This window comes from Lathamus discolor, chromosome 6 (assembly GCF_037157495.1).
Source record: "Lathamus discolor isolate bLatDis1 chromosome 6, bLatDis1.hap1, whole genome shotgun sequence".
In the NCBI taxonomy this organism is placed as follows: domain Eukaryota; kingdom Metazoa; phylum Chordata; class Aves; order Psittaciformes; family Psittacidae; genus Lathamus; species Lathamus discolor.
Genome location: NC_088889.1, coordinates 32616037 through 32643639, shown reverse-complemented (window position 1 = coordinate 32643639; position 27603 = coordinate 32616037).

Below are 27603 nucleotides of genomic sequence, written 5' to 3'. Positions count from 1 at the left end.
GTACACTTAACAGAGTGTTTAGACAAGTCAAGAAATGGGTAACTGGTGGGCTTAGGAAACAAGGAGACTGTGCAAAGTTTGGAAGTCCAAGGAAATAGAGTCCTAATAACATCATTCTTCTTCTTTCTATTAGGAACAGACAAAGGTCATGACATTGACCACTTTCAAAATCCCAGCTTTATAATCAAAACTTTGCAGAGAGTTATAGAGATAGAAATAATATATTCCTGTAAGTATAATGAACTTTGGGTTTTAATATTATTTGACCTATGATGTCTGCTCACTAGCATGAAGGATTAAATGGAAAGTTATTTTTTTCACCACAGTCTGTTTAAATGTTTGATCAGGCTTAATTTACCTCTTCACTTGATTGCACTTTCATAGCCCTTTCCCATCCACTTGTCAGCTCTGTGAAAGGTACCTCTCAGATTTCCAACATGAATGCAATTAAATCATATGGGGAAAAAATAAAAAACAAAAAAACTGAACAAAAGAAAAGACCTTTCCATCATGCAATTGTGATTTAAATTTGTATGTATCCACATAGTTCCTTTGGTAAAGCTTTTTACAGTCCCCTGTGCAAGGCAGCTATCAGCTGTTAACAGGAGATAAATTAAAGAATGGAAAATTATAACACACATTCCACCTGCATATTGGCTTTAACACAAACATCAATCATTCTCCAAGGTAATTAGTATTGTGCTGGCCTGCAGGGACTAGGCGAATGAAAAGGGTAAGTTTAAATGCTCTGTGCAACATGCATAAACACATGCACATCCACACACATGCATGCACCCACAGCAAAGAATTTTTTCACTGCTAAAGAGCTTGCTGTAAAAGCTTCATGTGAATGTGACAAATCTCTTGAGACAAATTTAAAAACTAAAGAGCAATATACTGATCACATTTATACAAAGTCAAACCCAGAATAACACCACTAATGTCCACACCATTCCTCAAAGTCCACACAGAAATAAATGAAATCTGAATCTGGCTTAAAGTCCTTGCCAAGTTCTCGGGCAACAATACTTTCTTGATTAAGCAACAGGCTGTGAAGAACAAGGAGCTATTGTCCAAGCAGCTGGCAGCAGACTGATTAATAATAGCAATAGTCGACATCTGAGACATGCTAAAAGTTATTGAATTAATTAAGCTAAATTCTGTTGCAACTTGAAATCACTAGGAGTCTTGCCACTGATCACAGTTTAGGCCAGCCCGTCATTTTTTCCCAAACAAAACAGGCAATAAAGCAGCAGTGCCAAAAAAGCATTGAAAACCAAAATTGGACAGAACCTTAGGAAATACACTAGCTGTGAAACCATTTCATTTTAGAAGCTGAGGATGGATAATAAAAATCCTAACAGAAATCAGAGTGAAAAGACTTATTCCACAGTTCATCAGATACCCTTAACCCTAATACACTATTAGCTAATACAGTAACACATTAGTAACTGATGGGGTTTTGTCTTTGCATACTGTTTTTGTTTGTTTTAAGCACACATGTACCAGAAGTCAAATGAACAACTCTATGATCCCACAGTCATGAAGGAAAAATAAAATAACTTTCACTATTGTAATTAAGCTTGAAACTTTGGAAAAATAGGTGCAAGCCATCACTTGGTAGCACATAAATGGTTAAGAGAATGTCAAATAAATATTTTTAGGAGCTTCTACAGTTTTATTTCCTGTTCCTTTTCTTTTTTTTTTTTTTTTCTGTCATTCAACTGGATTCATAGATGGTTTCTGACCCAAAAACACCATGATGCAACAAACCTAACACACTTGAGATTATTATTGACATATTACTGTCTTTTATCTTGCATCCTATGCTAATTCAGAAGAAATATCAATGTGGCCATAGGGAAACTTGCAGTCAGCATACCCAGCTCTTACAACTTGCAGCACGTGTGACAGCAGCGCTAGAAATGCTTCTCTATGACCACTTTTACAAGCTCATACTTGTGTGCTGTTATTCAACACCCAGTACAGAAAACAGTAAGCGGACAAGGACACTAGGACTGGAAAGTGCATGAAGGAGAAGAGCTTGCAAAAGATTGGGTGAGATCAGTGTGAGTGTTGGCACAAAGCAGAAATTAGAGGTTTGACCTGTGTTTCAGACATGCATTGGCCTCACTTGAGACCTGACTGCTGGAAAGGGATGAAACTACACAAGGAGTTTGAAGCACAACATCCTTGTCTCTAAATTGGAGAGACATCAATTTGATAGGTGGACCACTCTGTGGATAAAGAAGTGGCTGGATGGCCGCACACAAAGAGTTGCAGTCAATGGCTCAGTGTTCAGCTGGAGACCAGTAACGAGTGGTGTCCCTCAGAGATCGGTGTTGGGACTAGTCCTGTTCAACATCTTTGTCGGTGACATGGACAGTGGGATTGAGTGCGTCCTCAGCAAGTTTGCCGATGACACCAAGCTGTGTGGTTCGGTTGGTACACTGGAGGGAAGGGATGCCATCCAGAGGGACCTTGACACACTTGTGAGGTGGGCTGATACCAACTTCATGAAGTTTAACTATGACAAGTGCAAGCTCCTACAGCTGGGTCAGATCAATCCCAGGCACAGCTACAGGTTGGGCAAAGAAGAGATTCAGAGCGGCCCTGCGGAGAAGGACTTCAGGGTGTTGGTCGATGAGAAAATGAACATGAGCCGGCAGTGTGAGCTCTCAGCCCAGAAAGCCAACTGTATCCTGGGCTGCATCAAAAGGAGCGTGACCAGCAGGTCAAAGGAGGTGATCCTGCCCCTCTACTCTGCTCTTGTGAGACCTCACCTGGAGTATTGTGTGCAGTTCTGGTGTCCTCAACATAAAAAGGACATGGAACTGTTGGAACAAGTCCAGAGGAGGGCCACGAGGATGATCAGGGGACTGGAGCACCTCCCGTATGAAGACAGGCTGAGAAAGTTGGGGCTGTTCAGCCTGGAGAAGAGAAGGCTGCATGGAGACCTCATAGCAGCCTTCCAGTATCTGAAGGGGGCCTATAGGGATGCTGGGGAAGGACACTTCATCAGGGACTGTAGTGACAGGACAAGGGGTAACGGATTAAAACTTATACAGGGGAAGTTTAGATTGGATATAAGGAAGAAATTCTTTCCTGTGAGGGTGGTGAGGCACTGGAATGGGTTGCCCAGGGAGGTTGTGAATGCTCCATCCCTGGCAATGCTCAAGGCCAGGTTGGATGAAGCCCTGGGTGGGATGGTTTAGTGTGAGGTGTCCCTGCCCATGGCAGGGGGGGTGGAACCAGAAGATCTTAAGGTCCTTTCCAACCCTAACTATTCTATGATTCTAAGCCTGGGACTGAGAGACATCATTGGCAAGGGTGCAACAGCAGTCCAGAGGACAGACAGCAACTGGATAAGGAGCTAGGAAAAAAGATTAGAGGGAACAGCTAAGCAGGAGCCTGGTTATAGTAACACAGCAGGGAGAATGTGAATTATGATCACACACGTTGTTGTTCTTCCTGGTTTTCTTCTTGTGGGAGCCAACAGCTTTGTAATTTATGCATCCTTTTAACCCCCTTGGGGGTTTAGTGAAAAAGAAACTGCATAAATGAGGTCAGCTTTGCCCTTTTTCCAGAGCATAGGCTGTTACTAGTTTATTTTTTCCCCCATGCTGTGGATAATCCAGAAGAAATTACACCTATCCAAGAGTGGAGAACAGTGTCTAGCCTTTGCTGCTGGGCTTGATCATTTTGCAAAGACATTGGTGATAAATTCAGAGATTCTAAGAGACATCAGACACAGAAGCATATCTTTGTAGAAGTAGACTTTCTTGCTTAAAAGTCAGGCACAGGTGATAAGGAGACTGTGTGGGGATTTTTGTTTGTATTCCCTTTCAATTTTATGTTTCTGTTCTTGAAGAAATCTTTGGAAAATAGGAATTTATTCAGAGCCTGTCATAGAGCTGACAGTCTGCTGCTGCTATCAGGAGATACATCTTATTTCTGTTGAGCTGGCTTGACAGACACTTGTAAGGTTTCTCTGCTTTATGTCTCAGCTCCAGGAGACATCCTTACAGAAACAGAGCGTTCTATCTATTCCACTTGGGGCTAACAGATTATTACTATTTGTTTCTTATCCCAAACCATCAATACTTGGCAGTCTGTCCTGAGCCACACTGCATACATTGCTTTCTCCTGTTTGCTAGCTTAGCTTTACCCTGTTATTAACTTCATTTTCCTTCACATAAAGCTGACTGGTGAGGCTCTTTGGGACACTGCTGTCAAAATGATTTTTCAATAGAAAACACTGTTTCTTCAAAATTGAAAATTTTTGCTGGGAAATGGAATGAGTGCCCAGCACTCAACACGCCTCAAGGGCCAGGGTAACTCATGGGATATGTCACTCCAAAGGTGTATATCTGCATCCTAAGCCAAGACATCACTGTGTGATGCCCTATGATAGGAGATGGCAAGGAGGCAAACACACAAAACCAAGGACCGACAGATGTGCAGATTGTATTTCTGTGGGACTCTGCTGCATTCTCTGAACATGCAGTTCCAGGTAAAACCTTCACTAAGGTGAAACTTCTGCACTTTTTAACAGATGTTTTGGGGATGATTGAAAGGAATCTGCAATCGGACTTCAGTTCATTTGATTATATTTAAATAGTGGCAACACTGTGCCACTAAGCCTTGATATGTTCAAGGTGCGACAGCTCAAACTGTGTACTATGCAAGCATGCCTATATGGCTTTAAATCAAAGCATGGCTTTGTCTTCCTTAGGTATCATTTGTGAAACAAAACATTCTCTATTTAATTTCTTTTAACCTGTTTTACGATTAAACCAGACCCTGCATTTTTTTCTGCAGGCATAAATTATCACTTTGCATGTGTGACTGGAGTCTAAAAACATGTTATGATATGTAGAGGGTCTCACACTCCAGGACCCTGTAAGAGCCTGTCCTGTTTTATGTGCTTCAGAGGGTCAAACAGGGTCAAGGATAACCCAAGCAAAACCCTTCACTGCAGCCTCACTTCTGCTGACTCCCCTCTGACAACACTGAAAGCCACAGCAAGAAAGAGAATTACAGTCAAACTCCAGGATGTCCATGGCCTTTTGTAATCAAATCCTTCATTTCCACTGGCTTAATGGTGCCCAAGGAACCTCAGTATATGTGCATGGAGACAGGCAGACATGAGCCCATCTACAACGGCAGGCAAGCCCCACAAGAGTGGCATGTTATTTTGTGCACAGCAGATAATCAAAGGAGATCATCCTATTTATTTCTCTCTCCCTATTTAGACTGAGATATTTTCATAGCAGGGGGATATTTTATTCATGTTGCATAAGCACAGGGTGTATTCAAGTCACTTTTCATGTGTGTTACAGCAGTCATTTCATCCTCAAAGTTTCAGTCCTAAAGGAGGCCCTGTCAAGCTCAGGGATAGAACACTATGTCAAGGAAGTTTGAACAACTGCTTCTCTTTTCTTTTCCTGAGCTGTTGCTGTATTTAATTTACAGATGTGTTTTAAATAAATTATTAAAAATAAAAAAGGCAGTTTTGTTTCCAAAGGAAAAGGATTAAAGAATTACGTGATTTTCAGACTTCCATTCATCTGCTTTTGGTAAAATATAGAAACTTAGCTGATGGTGTCCTTGAGGGTATTTTCGAAGGCTGTGACACCAGAATATTCTCCTGACACAGTCTGAGGAAGGTGAAAGGGAACAAAAACATGGCTGGAGCTGCCTGGTAGAACTATAGGTCAAAACAGCTCCTTCAGCAATAAAGATGTCCACCTGTTAATACTTCCTTTGGGTCGCCCTGCATTCCCAAGCAGCCAGTCACATACAGCTTCTAGTTTTAGAAAGTGTATGGCATTAGCAATGCAATCATAGTTTCTCTGAAGTCAGGTTTACTGAGGTCAGCTGGCAGTGCAGCTGCCCCTACACACTACCCCTACACACACAGGGGGGACATACACTCTCTCTTGCATTCCCAGTGTGTCGCACTACGTAGTGACCGCATGCACTGTTTCACTCAGCCTAGGCTAAACATAACGACTAACCCAACCACCACAAGAAACAGAATTAACAAGAAAAAGTTACTCAAAGCCACTCCACCCAATTGGAAATGCTGCTGAATCTACATTTTCTCAGAACACAGGGTTTCCAGCAGTATGAAAGGTTGAGAAAGGCTTGGTTACAGTGTTGTGGTACACCCATTGCTCCCCACCTTCTATGCCTATGCCAAACATATGGCTTTTTTTACCTTTTGAACCTGAATTCAGCATTTCTGTTGCCTTTCGTGTAGTGCTTTTGGTTTGGGTTATTTTGGGGAGTTTGTTTTCTTTTTTTCTTTCCTTTTTTTTTTTTTTTGTGTTGTTTTTTTTTGGGGGGGGGGTGGTTGGTTGGTTCTGGTTTTAGTTTGTTGGGTTGTTTTTTTTTTTTACAAGACTGTATCTCATTAATTTCTCAAAAAAAAAAAAAAATTCTAAGCTTGAATAAGATCTCTGTGTGGTGTGGGGTGGAAGAGCTCCTGTCAAACTTGTGCCAGAAACTGAAAGTGCTGTCAGGCAGGGAATGCTGGAAGAGATGTTATGTGCTGTCCTTCCTAAGAGCTGTTGAAATCCAGCCTGGTCCCTCAGAGTCCTTCTCTGCCATGACACAGATTTCCCACCTCACTCTATGAGAGGGGATGGGGTGCACTGGTCAGCAGCTGGTGATTCAAAGTAGTCTCACCTCCTGTCCCTGAAAAAAACCTTGAGTTTCTCATATCCCCTGCACATATTCACAGATACTTTGATCATAATCTCATTGTACCTCTCCTTCACTGTAAACCACTCCATCTGTGAAAAGGGGATAACAATAAACCTTCACATTAGAGAATTGCTTAGAAACAAATTAATGATTATCTATGAAAAGTATAGTCAACGTAAAGATTAACTGCCTTTAAGAAAACATAAAAAAATGAGGTTTTCCATTACTAGAGCAGAATTTAAATGAGTTTCAGGATTATGAAGAAACTGACACATAATGCTACATGACAAACAAGGAAGTAAAATACTGAAAAGTACCCAGCATCACTCCATGGACTGAATGAGGCAGAGTTCCCACAGGAGAAAAGATACACTTCCGTACATTTAAAAAACATATTGCACTGCTCATACACTCAAATGTGACATCTGGAATGCCCTGTTTCTGACTTCATAATTTTAAATCAGTACTTGTATATGGCAACCCTCTATAGCTTGCTAAAAAGCAAAAGAAGGAGAACTGCTTCTAAATATGTTAAGAGTTTAAACATAGAGGAAAGAAAAACATCATGCATGGAACTGCAGAACAGAGCAGGACCTGGACTTTGTGAAGATAATGAGCCTAAGGAAAAGTTCACAAACAGCTTCACAAGTAAATCGACCTTGTAATGATAGTCCATATATCATATCTGAGACTTAACCCATAGTCATCAATAAGAAACTTTGCATTGATTTCAGAAGACCAGCCCTGAAAGCAGGGTAATAATCAGAAACTGAGCAAAAGCTGAAGAAAACTTCCTGCCAATGAAATCTACCAAGATAGAGATGATCAAAATTGTAGTGCTCCTTTGCTGAGGTTCTTGCACAAGTCACCCAATTCTTATTCCACAAACCCATCATTGCTCTGTAATTTAAAAACAATTGAAAATCTGCACTAGTCAGATCAGTTTGTATTAGTCAGAAGATGGACACAGTGAGACAGCAATATAACATAAATCCATTTAGCAGAGCACCCTTCAGGATGAGCTTTCTGCTCACTTCCACAAAATAGCAGTGTTGACAAGAACCTTAAAAATACAACTTACGACTCTATTATATGACACTGATTTTCAACTAGAGTCATCAGAAATATCACTTAAATGTACTTCAAACTAGTTCATTATTGAAATGATGTCCTCAGATACAATATTCCCTCAGATAGCTATTGTCATTAGTGGAACTGCTCTGACATTCTTTGATGTAACTCTCAAGCACAGTTATCTTCTAATTCAGTAATGTAATAGAGCAACTTACCTCTTCTATGAGAGATAGGTAGAAAGAAAGAGAAAACTCTTCTCTCCTCCAGTCGTTTCATCACTATAGTTATCCATAGAGACATGCCTTGCTTGGAAAGTCTGTAAAGTGGGGAATCTGTGGGTAGGTAGGATACCACTGAATTTATTAACACCATTTATTAGCAGCATTAGCTCTAATATAACCCTGAGAAGGCATCTTCTGGCTTTACACTTTCACTTGCATTGTGCAGTCCATGTCCTCTACAGAGAACATGGGAAATTTGTCTCCAAAGGGAGACAATTTTTTCAGGAACTGAACTGATACAAACGCACATTTTCCTCTCCACAATCCAATTCCTACAACAATGTAAATGCAAATAAGTGGGAGACAGCAAGATGACTGTACTTTCCAAATAAGAAATTAAATTACCATGTCATTGAGTTGTAGGTCACTTTATGATGAAAGGCACAGATTTCCTCACAGATTCTTTGCACAATAAAGCTACAACATCCTAATTCCTTGTGTTTCACTCACTGAAAGTGCCCACATCAGTGTCTGAAGATAAAACATTTCTGACTAATTCTACTTCTCACCTTCATGCATGTAAAATACACAGTCCCTGAGGCTTACAATTGATTGGAGAATTAGGTCCTAAATCTGTAAGTCCTAAATCTGTTTTCCTACACATGCCGGCTGTGTAGGAATATCCAAATAGGAGGAAACAACAAATAGACATTTCAGAATTATAACCCATATTGTCATGATCATACAAGTTGGATTTACAGGGAGAAAAAGCAGCAAGAGGGATGGTAGTGCCTTATACGTATAATGCAGCCATCAACTCTATATCTGGCATTTGAACACATGCACAGATGCTTCCCATACTAAATAGGGGGAAAAAAATACAAGTTCTTATTTAAGTCTCTGAATACCTAGTGGGCAATGTCTTTTAGACTGAGCAACCTGTTGCATTTTTACAACTGACATGTGAGACTTCTACACCAAGTATCACCAGGAGCTTCCAAACATCCTCACTGTCCCATAAAGATAACACTGAACTTCCTCGGTGGCTTCCTTGTCGCTGCATCTATATGTCAGCCTGGTCCTCAAAGGCCAAATTTATCCTGCCAAGAAATAAAGAAGAAAGAAGAGAAACAATTAGTAGGAGAGCTGTTTGTGCATCGTCCAGAAGTAAAAAGCAGGGGGAAATATTTCCTTCGCTTTCCCAACTTGACACATATAATAGAGTGTTTTGATGCAGCTCTGTACATGCAGCTGTGTTCAATAGAGTGAAGCTCAATCACTGTGATGAGGAACTGCTGCAGATCACGATTGAAGAGGCTGGCATGTGAAGATCTTAAATGTCAGACAGAAGCTAGCAGTCAGTCATCAAAAATGAGTACAAAAATCATAGCTTGAATTGCCTCTTACCCAGTAAGGGTTTGTGTCAACTGAAAAACCAAATTTGTATCAATTTGTATCAATTTGTATGCCTCTTCCCAAAGCAATCTGATAATAACCACCTAAATTGGAATCAGATAACATGATGGTATAAACACAGACACCTTCAGAACTGGGTTAATAGAAGGTCAACTGTCCTACCAAAACTATTACTCCCACAGAGAGACACAAACATTAACTTCTAAAAGAAATGCTACAGACAGACTTCAGCATCTAATTCATACTAAATTCACTGATTTGCTGATAGAAACTAGAAACTTTCTGGAAAGTTTACATTTTAGTAAGACTTTCAACATTTTTTGACCCACCATGATTGGTGTATTTGTATATGCACATGCATAAGCTCTGCAACTAAGTGTTTGTGTCACTTTTAGCTCTGGGAATCCAGAAAAAAGAGACTAGGCTTCCTTGGAAGCCATGTGTGGTCAAAATGAGTCGACACACACATATAAATGTATTACACTCATCAACGAGGATAACCGCTGCTAACCCAAGAAGCCTTGTGCCACTAGCTACGTCAGCCATAACCCCATTAAATCATGCTGTTGTTAACAGAGCTTCTTCAACTGCGATGCTGAAATATGTTAGCAAAGAATGCATCAACATCTTCATTACTTGGTTGTTTTAAATCAAGATTCCCTCTAGGAAAGGGAAAGAAAAAGCACACTGTAGTTTGAGTGCAGGTATCAGTATTAAGATAGGAATTACTGGCTAAAATTTCATGGCCTCTTACAGGTTAGGTAAGATTATCATAATGATCCCTTCTGGCCTTAAAAATCTATTAATTTCCAATAAAAAAAATAATTTAAATCAAACTCTGTCTTGTCCCTTTTATGCTGCTGCTTTTTAGACGAGTTATCAGGATCTGTTGTGTAAAATATTTCAACAAGATCTTACAGAGTAACTTCTGAAGAGGATGATATGTTTGTGGACAGCCTTAGAAACACCCTTTGTTTTTAAATTGTATTCACCTTATAAAAACTTTCTCTCCCAGCTTAAGCCTCAAGGACTCATATATTAGTACTCCCAATATTGCAACTATATACATGAAAGCATAGAAGAAAAAATAAGCTGCTATGTGAAATTTCCCAGGTTACAGTTCCTACCAGAGGTTTCCAGCTTACTTGGCAGTGTACATTATTTCCTACTACTTGTCAATACCATAAGCAGAGAAAGGGCACTTCCTTGACTCTGAAGCCAAGCAAATCTCTCAATTGTCTGTGGATTTGCTAAATAATACAACGTTTCAAAAATCTCTTATCTGTGAAGTTAAACAAAGGCATATTCCTTAAACTAACACAAGGGCTACATTCCGTGTCACAGCAGAATAAGGCCAAAGAAATTGCAGGAACAATCATTTTGTACAGTATAGTGGAAATATCTCGTAGCATTTTGCCCTTTTTCCCACTCATCTTTCTCTATCTACAGTCATATTCAATTTTTTTGTACTTCCCACCCTGTCATCAGTTTTCCATGCCATCTGTAACTCAGCTTTCCCCTCAGCTTTTCCCTCTGCTCTTTCTCATGATAGCTGACCCAGGTCGAAACAGGAAACAAATAAATTCTGGGGTTCTGTCAGACTCTCAAACCCACAGTACTTAACTGAATTTTAAATTGGTTGACCACAGAATGGACAAAAAATCCATTAATGTGTGCATAGTTTTTCTGGAAACAATGCTTCACCTAATCAGCTTTTTAGCTATTCATCTAGCAACCCAATGACAGCCATGATGATAGCCACTGTGTAGTGAAAGAGCATTAACAGCATTTACATTTATATTTTCTGATGCACTAGAGAATTTTTTCATTTAATTTCAATTCTCATTGTATAAGGTCTGATCAAAAGTAACAAACCTAAAAGAAAAGTGATTTCATTTAACTGTAGTGCTTGGTTACACTTAATTTTTAAAGGCTGTTTTCATTTTATTTTATATAGCTGTTGTTTTGTTTGGTTTTTTTAATTACAAATAGTAAGGGGGTTTCATTCAAAATCCGACTCAGCAACTTGATATGACTCACTACCAGAAAGTGAAGGAATTATGGGCTTCATTTATCTTTCCCTTTGTATCAGCCATGTGTTATGTTAAGAAACTCACTTATTCTGAGTGCTGTTGGCTCAACTTCTTTTGGAGCTGGCAATATTACATTCCAGTGATTGATCATTGTGTACTGCTGCAGTGCTATGACAAGGGGATGAATAGCGAATGAAGAAGTGTCTCTGGGAGAGGAAGGCCAAGATATACCCAGTTTAAGACTAATTACAATACTGCTTCTCACTGAAGACTCATGAAATATAGGCCAAGAGCATAAGGACAAGCAACCTGGTTGTTACAGATAACACAACACTGTCCCTCACAAAAAAGACATAAACCTCAACATCTATATAAAGTGGGTAAAATTATGTTAATTTTGTAACCAATTTAAGATACAGAGATTAAGTAACTCAAGTAGGGTAATGCAGGAAGTCAATGGCTAATGCCAGGGTCCTCATTCTATGCCAAGTGCTCTTGGCCTAAAACACCACGAAGGCTCCAATCTAGTAGGAAATAAGACCTCCCATAGCTGCTGCTCACAAGCATGGTTTGGAGCAGCTTGGAACATGCATTCAAGAGCAAGAGTTGGTTCATATCAATCCCTTCTCCTGATCCATAGTCAATGCAGAGGTCATGACCACTCCTTTCCTCCCATTTCATTTTTCAGCTTGATAGTTATCTTCTTAGGGATTATTAAGTATGGTTGTACTATATATTTCAAAAGGGAGAAAGCTCATGGCTTTTTCCACTGAAGGAATATTGCACAGTCAAAAAACAAAGATAGGATTTCTGCAAGTTCTTGAACACAACTTTACTGTTATACAGCAAATCAATATCACTCTGCATTCTTGTCTGGTGAATCATGGAAGAAAAAAGAAGAATTAATACTAGTGATCTGCCAGTGGGAAGAGAGAAGAACATGTAGCAAATGGATTAAAAAGCTTACATCCAACACTTTGTGATAAATGAGATGTAAAAACAAGCAATAATGGATAACTGAACAGATGTGTTATTATCTTCATTAAAATACATTTCTCCAGGTGAATGGCTTTACTGGTTGATCAAGATTGGCACTTTGCTGTCAGAAGTGTGGTTGAAAACAAAACCCTCCAAACTAAGCTCATTTTAAGCTCAGTTCAGATTAAAGTCAGCAGCAGGCTCAGAAGTTAATGTAAACGGGAGCCTCTGATGCAAAAAAAAAAAAAAAAAAAAAAAAAAAAGCATCAAAATCCAAGGAAAGCGAATGCAGAGAAAACAAGCACTGGAGGAGTTGGGCCTAAGCTAGTAATCCTGAAGGAAGAATTTTACCTATTGTCTCCATATAGGAGACAGCTTTAGTTTTACCTCTTGCAGCCCAGATGAGAGATTTGCAGTCAAGCTGTAGGGAACAGAAGCCAGGAAACAAAATAAATATTTCGATTTAAAAAATATACCAGAATGTGGGAATTCTTTTCTAAAGGTTATCTCATTCCCAGAAACAGGCTGATCCAACTGGATGTATTTACCCTAAGATTTTTCAAGAATTTGGACATGTATTGAAACTTTGTGCCATAGTTCATTTTGATTTCTAACCTGACCAAGGGGTAATTTCAATTATTTTGTATTTCTCCACACTGCAAAAAGTTTCAGTAACAAGTTTTGAACAAGTTTTATCCCCTTAATGATGTTTGCACTGTAACAGCATCCCAGGGCCAAACCTATCACTTCCCACTGAGTTATTAAGGGTGGAGGGGAGCTTGGGTAATGTTTCATCAAGACATCTTGTGTAACATAACTATTTTTTCCTATTTATGTACACAGAAGGAGTCAGCTCGTGGAGCTGTTAAATTGCATTTTAAATGCTTTGACAGATGTTACATTTTAAATGGGATTAACCTCTCTCTTCAACCTCCAAAGTCTGAACAAATTATTAAATATATCCTACACTGATACTGACAACAAACAGTTAGAATCCACCAGGTGAAAACTCCAGTGCCGTAGCCTTAAGCAATGCACAGCTAGATGGAGCAGAGAAGAAAAATGGCATGGATAATTATAAAATATATTAATAGACTCAGCCAGGAACACAATTGCCATGCTCCATTAAGAAGATACAAAGGCACATGGAAGCAAGCTCTGATGCACCAGGTGTAGCGTAGGAAAACCATAAAAGTGGTATTTCTTCAAGAGCAGAAGCCCCAGGAAAGAAATCATCTTCTTCTCCCATAAGCTTGTGTTAAACTCCCAGACAGTCCATTGGGAAATTTATCTTTCCTAACTCATCTAATTTTTCTCTCTAGTGACAGCAAAAGGAAACTCTGTGGAGGCAGCTTGTATTTAAGATTGATAAGAAAACAATACTACTTCTCTGCCAAACAGCCAAGGTTTCAGAAAGAGTTTTCATTGCACATCAAGAGAAGCTGTGGATATTTAATTATTTTAGATGGATGAAAGTTACGTTTTACATTATCTTGTTGCTGGTTTTTTGATGTAAAATAGTGTACTTCTCCAAAACATCCAGGTATTTATAGGATAGCTCAGCTGCATGGATTTGTGAGAACTACCAAATTTAGGCTTATGCCCTAAGCAACAAGATACTGGTCACGCTGACAGTGACACAAAGAATTGGCTGGATGGCTACATGCAGAGAGTTACAGTTAATGACTCAGAATCCAAATGGAAACGGGTAACAAGGGATGTCCCTCAGGAGTTGGTGTTATGACTGACCCTGTTCGACATCTTTGTCAGTGACATCGACAGTGGGATTGAGTGCGCCCCCAGCAAGTTCTACGACAACAAAAGTTGTGCGGTTAGGCTGATACGTTGGAGGGAAGAGATGCCATCCAGAGGGACCTGGACACGCTTGTGAGATGGGCTGATGGCAACATTATGAAGTTCAACAATGTGAAGTGCAAGTCCTACACCTGGGTCAGGATAATCCCACCCACAGCTATAGGTTGGGCAGAGAAGAGATTCAGAGTGGCCCTGCGGAGAAGGACTTCGGCATCCTGATCAATGAGAAAATGAACATGAGCTGGCTTCAGTGTGCGCTCACAGCCCAGAAAGCCAACTGTATCCTGGGCTGCATCAAAAGGAGCGTGACCAGCAGGTCGAAGGAGGTGATCCTGCCCCTCTACTCTGCTCTTGTGAGACCTCACCTGGAGTATTGTGTGCAGCTCTGGTGTCCTCAACATAAAAAGGACATGGAACTGTTGGAACAAGTCCAGAGGAGGGCCACGAGGATGATCAGGGGACTGGAGCACCTCCCATACGAAGATAGGCTGAGAAAGTTGGTGCTGTTCAGCCTGGAGAAGAGAAGGCTGCGTGGAGACCTCATAGCAGCCTTCCAGTATCTGAAGGGGATCTGAACAAGAATGCCGGGGAGGAACTCTTCATCAGGGACTGTAGCAATAGAACAAGGGGCAATCATTTTAAACTTACTTAAACAGGGGAAGTTTAGTTTGGATATAAGGAAGAAGTTCTTTCCTGTGAGGGTGGTGAGGCACTGGAACAGGTTGCCCAAAGAAGTTGTAAATGCTCCATCCCTGGTGGTGTTCAAGGCCAGGTTGGACAGAGCCTTAGATGACATGATCTAGTGTGTGGTGTCCTACTGATGGCAGGGGGGTGGAACTAGATGATCTTAAAGTCCTTTCCAACTCTAACCATTCTATGAGTCCATGATTCTATGACAAGGGTTGATAGTTCTCTCTTCTACTGTGGTCTGACTCAGATTCCATGTCAGAAATTTTCTTGAGAAAACAATTTCATAAAAGCCAATGTATTTGTATTAAGAAATTCAATTTTATACTGAGTTCTCTAACAAAAGATATTTTGCTGAAAATGTCCTGCTCAGGTCTTTTCATAGGCTGAAAATATCTTCATTTATAATAGCCACAAGAATAATCTCTGACCTCACTAACATCCATGCCTCTGCCATTTCCAGACAAGTTAGCACAAAGCAGGGCAAAGGCTATCACAGCCTTCAAAATCCTGCTCCATGCCTGCCTGCCTTTCTTTCCGCTGCTGCTAGAGAGAAATGCATTTCAGAGCTATGTTTCTTTAAAGCAAGTTGAAATTCCCTTCTTAAAAACAACAGGATAACCTTTGAGAGAAATAAATCCAGAGCATAACCTCTGTGTCACTGCTGTTAGCATCCTATTTTATTTTGAGTTTCTCAAGCTTTGTCCTCTCTTCCTTCCTCCTGCCTAGAAAAGGTGCTGCACTTTTCACACTCTTACTGACAACCTCAGAAGAGGTTGTCTGTGTTTATCTCTGTTTTAAAAATGGCAAGCAGACAGGCGCGAAAAAAAAACAAAAACAAAAACAAGAAAACAACCATAAAGCCAGCATTCCTGAAATACCCAGGCACAACACAGGTCCTTTCATAGCTAGCTCCACTAGCAACATCCTCCTTATGAGAAGGGTGTAGGATAAGCTCAGCAAACAAATGTCCGCAAGCACAAAAGCCGCACAAACTGCATAGCCCCACCACTGGCAGCCTCAGAAGATCAGAAGGTGCCTGAGCCCTGCAGACTTGACTGCCACCTCTACCAGGAGGGCCATTAGGCAGAAAGCAGAAAAGGAGAGAGGTCCTTATCTACCAGTGCAAGGAAGGAATGAGCTGGAAAAAATACAGGGTTACCCTGGACCCAGCAGAATGCAGGAACGACAGGAGTCCCCTGAGCATGGGTGCATTTGTCACACCCACCTGCCTGCCTGCCAATATCCAGCTAGTAAGACCCTGTCACTTCAAATCTGCCCACAATTTCATATCTGTAAACAATGTTCTTTAGCAGCAGTGGCTTTTGGCTTTAGAGACAGCTTTCATGGGTGGGTGAAAATCAGGTGAGAGTCATCAAAATACTTCAAGTGGAGATCTAGGTCTCTGAGCACGCAAACTGCACATCCAGCCAAGAGTGTCTTTCATGTTTTTTGCTAGTATTCAGAAAATAAAGTAACTTGCAGTGAGATGATGCAGTCACTCCACTAGCTCAAAGTAGTAGGAATTAAGCCATCCCTATGATCTACAGCAAGACAGTTATTCAAGTTTTATAGAAACCAGGCAATATCAAATATTAACTGCTCAACATAGTGAAAAATGAAAACAACTGTTTCACACTGTTTCAGGAACTTCTCATCAAAAATTCTTTTGGTGATGTTCATATTCCTCTTGGCAGTCTGCCATAATAGGCGATACAAGTGGAGGATATTCATGAATGTCTGGAGAGAGAAAAAAAAGCAAATCTTCAAAATTCATTTGATTGCAAAACTGAATTTGTTTCATGTTCAAGCTTCCTAGTGGTGTCTTCTGTTAAGAGTGTAGCATTAACTATTAAAACGCCAGATTTTGAAAATATCCACAGGTGATATAGAAAGGGATGAAATATTTTTTTCTGATGGAAGGAAAAGTTCAGGTCATCTAATTAAAAAACAAATTAAGAAATCCTATCTGATCGTATCATAGTGTAGATGACCTACTAGCCAATTTGGATTTTAAGATTCAGCTCCACCCTAGGAGTAAAAATTCCCAGTGACTAGTCACAAGCTATTTATGAGTATTATTTGTTTTTATGAAAGATTTAAGAAATCCTAATAGTTAAATCCATTTAAAGCAGCAGTCCCCTGTAAAAAAAAATACGCGACAGGCAAAGGGTCTTAACTTGTAAAATAAATTGTTCATTGTGAATTGTTTCTCCAGATGAAATTTCCATTTTGAATAACTGATTTCATTCTTTCCCACTCTCCCATGTTGTTTTTTCCTCCCTCTGCAAAGAAGAAATGTTTTCTTCATTTTTGCACAAGAAAATATATGACAAGACTGTTTATTACCTGACATGTACCAATTTGAAAATAAAACAAAGGAATGTACTCTTAAAACAATAAATTTCCACTATGTTTACCCTTTGCATAAACAAACAGAGCTGGAGTTTGCAAGAAATATTAAAGTTAATTTAAATTGCAAATCTGACCTTATTAAAATGGCGTTTCAGAGAGCTATAAACAGTGTGTGAGCTGGTAATGCAGCCAAAATAAGAGAACATATTCTCAACTAGCATTATAATTAAAGTAAAAAAATATTGTTTTTGCAGTTCTGAAAATCTCAGAAGGGGGGGAGGAATGGGGAAAATGTCTCACAGAAAGCTCACGGATTTTGGAAAAAAAATGTTCCTATTAGATGTCTCCTTTAAGAATTCTTGGGACATTTACCTTTCAAACTCAAAATAGATTCTGATGAACATCTTGAAAACTTTATTAAGCACTTACTAATTTAATGTCTTTTGAATAATTTTCTCCTACAGCTACTACATTGCCTCTTAATGTTTGAGGCACAACCATTAAGATTTACTGCATTTTCTGTGAGAATAAAAATGGAGCAATTAAGACTGTGCTTGTATATGCAATGGATGTGGAGAGCTAATAAATTTCAGAATTAAAAGCCAACAGATAAGCTGGGCTGGTTTCTTGGTTTACAGAAAATCTATACCTGAAGGTCTATTTAAACCAGTGTATTGTTAGCAAGCAAATTGTTTCCTTTTACTTAGGAAAATAATACAGGCTGTAGAAGACCAGGGAAATTAGATGGAGCAAAGGTGATGCTCAACAGGATACGTCAACCCCCCAGAAATCTTACATGATTTTGGTACAGCATGTGTCGCTCTCAGTAAGTATAAAGGAGTGACACCTCTTCATGTGTAGGTGATCTCTGATTACAAATGTACTTTCTACTCATGCCTATGTCAGAATGGTTTGTTTGTAAATTTATTTCGTTGAAGTTGGTTTAAGATAAACTTATTTTAATGTAATTGCTTATTGGTATTGAGAAGAGTACCTTTTCATTTGGACTCTGTGTATCCAAAGAGAAAATTGTCAAGGACTATCCTGCTGATAGAAAAGGAGTAAACCAAATACTAAAATAGACAATGATCATCTAAGGCTACTTTAGGCAGGCTTACAAAGCAGAGATTCTCTTTCTCAGAGTACCTATGTGGGGACTGTTTATATTTTGTAAGACTGGATTTGATTGACAGTTGCTTTCCCATTTGAGTGGAGCATGCAGAGAGTGAATAGCAGTATACAGAGTCAAGGTGCTGTTTCTCATGGCTTCTCAAGCACAAAACCTCCTAAAACTCTCCAACAGGCAGACACATTTCTTCAATGTCTAGAGTTGTGCCTGAACAGCACCACTTAGCCTCTGATAAAATCTTCTTTGGTCCTTCCTTACTGTAGCAAAAGCAGCACAGCAATTCTTTGCAGGGCTTTCGTGTCAGATTGGTGCCTAGTATGAGTATACATGGGTACTCATGCCCACTTCTGGGCTTTGAGCCAGTTTCTGGATCTCCAGGGAGGAGGACTTGTATGAGACTTCTCCCTTTCACTGCTTCTGCTTGCAAAGAAAATGTCAGTGCTTTCCACACCAGCACAGACTAAGTGCCAATGCAAAATGGGAAAAGATGAAACAGAAAAAGATAACCAAACTATTGCATATCTTGAAATAAGTTATCAGACCCAGCACAGATTCTGCATTAGATTTGTGGAAGGTCTGTCTGTTTGCAAAGGAAGTTCCAAACTACTTTATGTGCTGCAGGAATCTGAACAACAGTAACCAAAATTATTCTTGTGGATCGTTCTTTTTACAGGGTACTTATTCTGGCTAAAACCATCCCTGCTTCAGTCATCAGCCCTGTTTACCACTGAACTAGAAAATGAGCCATTTCTCTCTAAAACAAAGCAGAATAGAGAAGGAAGGCAGACATGCCTGTAGCTATAGGATTGCAAAGGTATTATGTAAAACTAAGGTGTTCTTTCCCCCAGGATTCTTCTGGGTTTAAGCTTCTAATCCCCCGCCAACCACGTGCAAAACCTGGAAACTAGGGGTTTTAAGATTATATGGATATGATGAAGGTGTATTTGCTTTCTCTAGTTCCGGTATACAGAACTTGGATCTATTTCAACTGAGACTGAAGCCTGATCTCTCAACATGAAGCTCCAGCTGAATCATGAGCTGCAGAGTACAAGGCTGTAGTCAATACTGCCCTATGGTTCCTCTGGCCTGCTTTTCAGGCCCCTTCACCTCTCTTCTACCTCAGCCATAATTACACAACAAAGTGTTGGCCTAAAGACCGATGGGCTTTCAGGCTGCAACAAGCTTTTTGCTAACTCTGGCATAAAATCAGCAGGGATCACAATTTGGTGAAATGCATCATCTGCATAACAGTATAATAAGATCAAACGAAGTTACTGAGTGCTAGCAGTGAATTCAAAAATCCAAGTATCCACTGTGTGACAAAGGAGCTAAGACTCCTGGCCTAGTTCTTTATGCTATAAAGTCTGCTTGGGTATTCCTTCCTGTCTGGAAGAGTCTTCAGTTCCCATTGGCATCTGAACAAATACAGCCTCCTTTTTAGAACAAGGATAAAGCAAAAGAAATGATAATTTAGAACAGACACCTCCCTTCCCCCAACCCTTTGGCTGAGAAAGGAGAGAGCAGCAGATGCACACCAGTGCCAGACGTGCAGGATTGTGAGCCATGTGGGGATAGATCCAGGGACTGGGATGGAGGGGAATTGAAAAGGGAGCTGAAGCCTCAGCCAAGGAAACACTACCTGCATCATTATTATGGGGGAAATGCAGCCTAAGAGAGTATTTTCCATACTACAGCAGATGGAATGATTGTTATGGAAGATCCTGTGGTTTTGGGGATGACATTTATAAGAAAAGCAATGATACATCTTTAGCTCCCTTTCCTTTATACATTTTGGTTTTTGCCATGTGTTACCAGATGACTGCGAAGCCCAAGTAGGACAATTAAACATACACCCAACATTAATGCCACCTTTTTAAATAGAGAAAAAAAACAAAAGATTCAAAATCAGGACTGCAGGTGTGGCAGATATGACTACATAAATCAACCCGTAGTCTGTCACACCAAGTAGGTTCTCAGAGACTTAAAGTGATATCAGCCTTATCCAGACAGCTCTGATTTTAAGTCTTGGAATTTCTATGAAGTAGATCTGCCTTAGTGACAGCAACACTCAGCTTCTGCATTCATGGCACACTGTAAGCGTGACGAGGTCTGAGAGGAAAGACCACCTTTTTAATGCTAATATCTAAATTCTAGTTCAGCTTCACGATAGAATTGATCTTATTCTAGGCTGGGGAATTTTTCACGTGGGAAAAAGTGAAGATAGACTTTCCTGGGCTGGTAACTTCCATTGATCGTTTCCATTAGTCAGTGTGAAAAATCAGCCAAACAGCAACAAAAGATTTCCTTTTCATGGTTTTCCTGCAGCTGAAAAATTACTCCTCCTTCCAAGCAGGATGTCCAGCAGATTGAAAAACAGTATAAAGTTTCCCTCAGTTACAGATAACATTTGTGTTACTATCAGAGCAGATAGCCCAACTGGTTTCTGACCCGGTACAGACTCTGGAACAGGAGTAGTCACGTCATGATTTGGGTCATGCAAGTTCAGCCATATGATGGTTATCAGTGAGGTCATGAAGAAGGAAAGAGGAAGATGCTGAAGTCAGGCTCTCAGAGGTAAGAGACTCCTGAATAATGGTTTAATTTGCAGGTTCACATCTGCCCCTCCTCTGTACAGTGTCTTCCCTGATTCCCACATCTAAGCTTCTTCCCAGGCTCTGTTGCCCAGTTCCATGCTGAACCTACACCAGATTTTTGCCCCACCTTAATTTAAAGCAGAGAGCTGCCCCACAGCACCACCGTCTGGAGAGTCACAGTGTTCACACAAATCACGCTGCATAGCTCTGACTAGAGCACATTTTATGAGAATAGCAAAGAGGTGACTAATCAGTCACTTGAAAGAAATACAAGGCAATGGAGAATGCTCAGAGAGACTCAGAATTGAAGCTTAAAACCATAACTACTTGTGCCCTGGGCATGGAAAATGAATTATTGCCTTCCTCTTTGCAGAAGTCTTTCATGTATATTAAAAGATCAAACAGGCACACATTCATTTTTTTTTCCTCATAACCTATGTTTCTCTAGGTTGTTGATTATTCCCATTGCTCTTCCCTTCAATTACATCTACATATTTCTTTGCAAACATACAACTTACACTAATAATAGTCAGTATATGGCACAACTGAACCCTCCAAAATGAAGAAAGAACAGCTCTCAAAACAGACTGAATTTGTAACTTAGACTTCAACTTTTAAGGGAGGGAATTGCCTCTACTGTCAATAAGTATAATAATATGTAACAAACCTGTCTGGACTTGTTTCTAGAGCCATACTATAACATGATTTATCTGAAACAGAGGGACATGAGAACTCTGAAAAGAAGGAAAATGTGAAATATAACTCAAAGCCGAATTAGAACAGAATTTTTCAGTTGGAAGGGACATACAACAATCGAGTCCAACTGTCTGCTCATTTCAGGGCTGACCAAAAGTTAAAGCAAATTATTAAGGACATTGTGAAAATACCTCTTACACACTGACAGGCTTGGGACATCAACCACCTGAATTACAGGACTGATGGTACCCACAGTTCAGATGATACAAGATCTGTCTGCAAGAAGAAATGACCCCCTAAAACAGGATGTCTGTACAGCCACTGGGCAGGGTGGGCTCACTGCTCTGGAAATAAAGGAGCCCATTGTCTGAACCCGAAGTGGTACAAGCCTGGCATACAGATGTCCCTGAAGATACATTTAAATTCTGTCTTCAATTCATAAGGCTGTTACCACATCCTCTATTCAAAACATTTCCACAGAAGGCACAGACTGGCTCAGAGGCAAGTTGAGTGAAACCAGCTATATGGTTTGCCTTGCATACTAACACTGCTTCTGAGACAAAACACTGCAAGCACTGTAACTATCAAAACAGATATCTCTAGGCACCTCTCACGGCATGTGCTGTCTGTCCTACTAGCTTGTTTGTATTTGCAGAGACCCAGAGGAGAAAGGGAAATGCTGTGTTTCCCTCCCTCCTAGATTTAATAATAATAGTAATTCACTATGAGTATGTACAAGCACACAGGTTAGAAAAACTCTGCATGTTAATTCCTGCAGAGAATTTAATATTTTGTTTATATTATAAATTGAACTATATTCTTGATTCTTATTAAGTTACAAATCATCTACTGACACACTTCTTCCCAACTCTCCCAACTCCTTCATGCTGCTCCTACACAAGACTGACTGATGCCAGAACTGAAGGGGAAGACAAAAATCAAACTTCCAAAATGAACTCAGAAATTACATTGCATTGCTGCAAAGCACACGCTGCAAAGAGCACTGAAAGTGATTTCAAGCACAAGCAACAACAACAAAATACTAAATTGCAAGCCCTGTGAGTAGCAAAACAAAATGTGATAGTTCAAGGATGGTTTGGGGTAAGAAAAGGGCTGGAAGAGTAATGAAGGTTGACTTAGACAAGTGCTAAAGATAGGCAAAAAGAGTTATTGTTTGATTAATAAAGCAATAGCTCAGGCTCTGAAATAAAGCCAAGCTGCCTCATGCTCATTTTGTGGAGAAAAATTGACTCAGGTAATGGCCTCAGGTGGCTGGAGAGTTCAGTGAGGAGTAAGACTCCAGGAGGGACTAACCTGGAGGGCTACCTAGAAATGATCCCTCAGAGTCAACTCAGATTTGGTGGTCAACAGAAGGATGAGTATGGCATGGGGTTTGTCTTCACAAGAACTAGGCAACAAAAGGCTAGTACTACGCACTGCTTTAACAGAGGGAGAGGTAACAGTTGGGGGTTTGACATTTCTTAGTATAGAGCCAGACAGAAAGCTTCCTTCTGTAGAACCACTGCGAATTTAAAGCATCAAGAGCTGAATGTCTTAGAAGACCACCAGGCAAATATTTGAAAGAATAATGATACAATAAATGTGGCATTTTTTTAGCCTCAGCTAATGAGCAGGCTTCAGCCCCTACAGCTCTAACATAATTGAAAAGCAGAGCATTACTTAACCTATTTCTCATCAATGTAGGTATTTCATCCTCAAGGCTCAGTTCAGTCTCCTTCACCAGTGATCTGCCAAGAGTATTTCCCCCTTTGCTAGGCTGGTGAATTCTGCCTTCTGTAAAAAGCAGGACTATTAATTGGAACAGCTCTCTCTGGAATTTGCTTCTGTTTTTTGTTTTGATGGGTAAACACCAGGTCCCACTGCCTTTTTCCTCTCTCTTCTGTGGCAATGTTAAACGCATGCACTTCTTTTACAAGATCTAACAAAAGTAAAAACATATTTTTCATGCAAGTTTTGCACCAATCCTCTTTAGAATAAAAATAGATTAAAAGGTAGAATAGGCAGGTTAAAGAAGATGCCAGAAGAGCAAGGAGTCAGTCTGATGCAATATAGTTGCTACAGCTTGATACGATATAATTCTGAAATGCTGTTCATCTCAAAACTCTTCCTCGAGTCTACATGAGTTGTGGATGCTCAACCTATCTTTTTGATTAATTCTACAAATAGCTCATTAATCAAAGCTGACCTAATTTTCCAAAGTACTCAAGATTTCCCTATCACTGATATCACAGGGCAGAACAGAAGCTGCTGGCTGCTCTGTTCATGTAAAAGGGGCTTCAACAACACTCTTGAGAAAGTGTCCTGGAAGTCAAAATCCTGAAAATGAGGAACTCTTTATTAGAGAACCATACCTTACCACCTCAGTTCTGCCTGTTCTTAGGACTGTTTGAACCCCTCTCATCCCTTCTTTACCTTCCAGGGGAATCTCCAGTCAAACCAGAAAGCTTAATTTTGACATTCCCAGCATTGACAGAGGTGGAAAAGAAATGTAGGGGAATTTTTATTTATTTTTTTTTTTATAAAAACCTTCTGAGTTGCTTCTTCCCTTAAATAAAGACAGGGAAAAGAGGAGAAATCTGATTCTGCAGGTCACCCTTACCGTGCTGACTAAATAGTAGGCACAGGGGTGTCAGTGACCCTTTTATAAAGATGGTTTTCTGCTGACCTGCTTAGGGCAAGTTGTGCCAGCACAGAACTGGTCCTACTGAGGTGTTTACAGCTCTAAGTCCATTACAAAGGCTGAAGGGGCTTAGATGAAGGAAGAAAGGAACACGTTTTCTCGGATTCATGTCTACAGGGGGGCAGTGGTTTAAAGATTCCTACAGTAAACAGAAGTCAAACTCTAAACCTCTTTCACTTGTCTCTGTAACAGGAGTAGAAGGCTCTGCAGGCAGCAGAAGTGCTTACATGGGAAAGGCAGGCAATGAGGCTGAGAGCCCTCGGCTGCATCTGTGCATCCTAGGCAGGGAGCCAGGCCATTCACACAGGAGAATCAAGGCAGCAACTAACACATCTGCTGCTCCAGGCTGGACAGACCTAGTTCTCTTCTGCAGAAACCTTGCCTCCAGCTCCTATGGCAACAGGATAAGAAGGATGCAGAAGTGGACGCTGTTTTTTTCCCTCTGTGCTCCATCACCTGCTCTGCCATAAAGAGAGCAAGTGGGATTGTTTCATCCTGAAATGGGTGGGTTGTTTCTGTACTTTGGAACAATATCACAAAGCAGTTACTGCATATCACACCTGTAATCCAAGTACTCCCTATGAAACAGTTCCTGCTCACTACACCCACTGCTGAAACAGTCACACCACAGAGGAACAGCAATGCAGAAAACGTCTGTGTATCAGTAATCAGAAACCAGTACCTGTAGGCAGAGCACAGTGCACATTATTACAGGTTATAGGGCTGACTGCATTAGTGTTGCAAAGCCTGACACTGCCTAATTAAGTACTACGAATAATCAGGCCTTACCTCATACCACATCTAAAAGCAGTTACTGAGGAAGCACCATGCATCCTAACATCACTGCGTACCTTTGGCTGATGCATGGGCCAGTGAGAAAAATCTCCACCTCAGTGGCCTGCAGCACCCTGGGTTTCCCTCAGAGGTTTCCTGTCCAAGTTCTGACCTGCTTATGAAGACTGATGAGCTCAGGGTTCCTGGGTGCTGGTGCTCAGGGCATACTCTGAGATAATCAAAGACACTTGGCTTCATCCTTAGCTGCGTCCATAAGCAGGAGGAACTATGTTTGCGCAGTACTATGCAGGGAAAGTTGTATTATTGCCATCTAGGGAAAAATTACACTCTTAAATACACACTGTTATTTTGGGAGGGTTTAGTGTTTTCTGTGATTAGCATAGTGGCCCGAAGAACCCAGCCACCTGCACTGAGCAAAGTGTACTCCAGGAAGCATACTGCCCCAAAGAACCAGTTCCTAGGAAAGCAAAGGTGAAGATGAGGTGCTGAAAATACAGCCACATCTGCAGAACTGAGGCAAAAGGGGGTTACTAACTCTCATGCAGGAAGCCTGGCCAAGACCAGCTGCTTTGAGACCTGTCAGCCTAACAGCTAAAACACGACATGTTCCTCCTATGTAAGCCCAGCCCTGAGTAACTTTCAGATTGATTTTGAGCCTTTCATTTCCCTTCACTTTCAGTGCTAAAAGTAATACTGATTATCCCAGGAGGAGAAGAACATTTCTTTTTCTCTCTGAGGTGCCATGGCAATTAACATGGGTATAACTTTTTAGGAAGCTACAGAAATGGAAGGCACTGTAGAAGTTCAAAGCAATATTATTATATGGCTCAGAAAATGATGCAATATGCTGACAGAAATTACTCAGTATAGTGCTTAATAAACTTACAGCCAGCATAATAAAAATTCTGTCAGTAATAAACTCCTTTCCCAGGTGACTGCAGGCCTGTGTTGCCAAAAATTATCACCCACTTGCAGATCCTATAGCGCTCCACCTTTATAGTCAATAAAATGGTACCCCAATGACATTGGCAGCCATTTTATTTATTTCTTAGAGTAATGAAAAATACAAATAATTGACCTTAGAATTCTTGGGCTTACTCCTAAATTGACACATTAAAAAAGTAATAAGACTTTATGCACACTTAGGTGGATGCATTTGTGTCCAAGTGAATAAGCCATAAAGCTGTGGACCTACCTGAACAATATCTTAGAGGTAACCTTCATTCCCCTTTACAGTTCTCTTCCTTGCTGCCCCAGATGTTACTTACACTATGCCTCATTGCAAAATCATCTGGGCAATCTGTTCTTATGTGCCTGTCTGGCCTGCAAAGCAACCAACACTCATTCAGAAGCCTTGAAAATAGTACAAAACAACAATAAAGTATTAGTGGATATTTGTTCATTTCTAGCATGATGTCAGCTTTTCCTATTACTTTAACGAGTAGCCATGAGTGATGTATTTGTGCACGCGAGTGTCTGCAGAAAATAAACATTCCACCACAATGCCACTGGCCAGTAATGTCCATAGGACCATTTGGAAAGGTCTTTGATTTATTTCTTGTTAGGCATAAATGACCTGCTCATCGATTATCTGATCAAAAACATCATCCTGTCCACTCAGCTGTGAGCACTTTCCAAAAGGAGAACAACACAGCAGAGAATGATTTGTAAACAACAGAGTGAAAGCTGTTCACGAAAACAGATCAATGGACAAATGCATAGAGAAAACAGGGCTTATTGACAGATTAAGCATATAAAGAAGTGATTAGAATTCATTAAATGAGTATTACCAGTTTACCAGCTTTAAATATCATGCACAGCAGATGCTGGATTTCAGAAGACATGCCTCAGTAATCTGAGCACAGTGTGTTTGAAATATTTGCATGCCCATGAACTACTGATTTGAATCTAGGCATCCACACAACCTTTTGTCCCTTTATGGATGATAGGCCACATATCGGGATGTTTACTGAACACAGATAAGATTTAGAAAGCAGTCTTCCCTGACAGGGTAATAACAATCACATATTAGCTTTTCATTAAAGGAAAAGAATTTGTCAACAGTGTACTTGGTCAGTCTTCTCAAGTCCTGCATGTTATGCATGACTCGCCTTCCTGTTTGTTGCAAAGCTGTGTATGGTGACATTTATTTTATGCTTACCACATATTTCTGTTTCTGTGCAGTCCCTTGTCTTTTCATGCTGATCTGAAATCTTAGTGCAGAACCATGAAAGTTATGGATTCTGCCTTTCTTTTTCATTTACCAGACTAGACGATAACTAAACACCATTAACAGTCAGCTTGTCTTTCCCTTATGAACTGAAAAACAACCCATAAGCACGTTCATCTGAACTCTAAAATACAGCCCACGGTCAAAACAAGGGGCGTACAGAAGTTG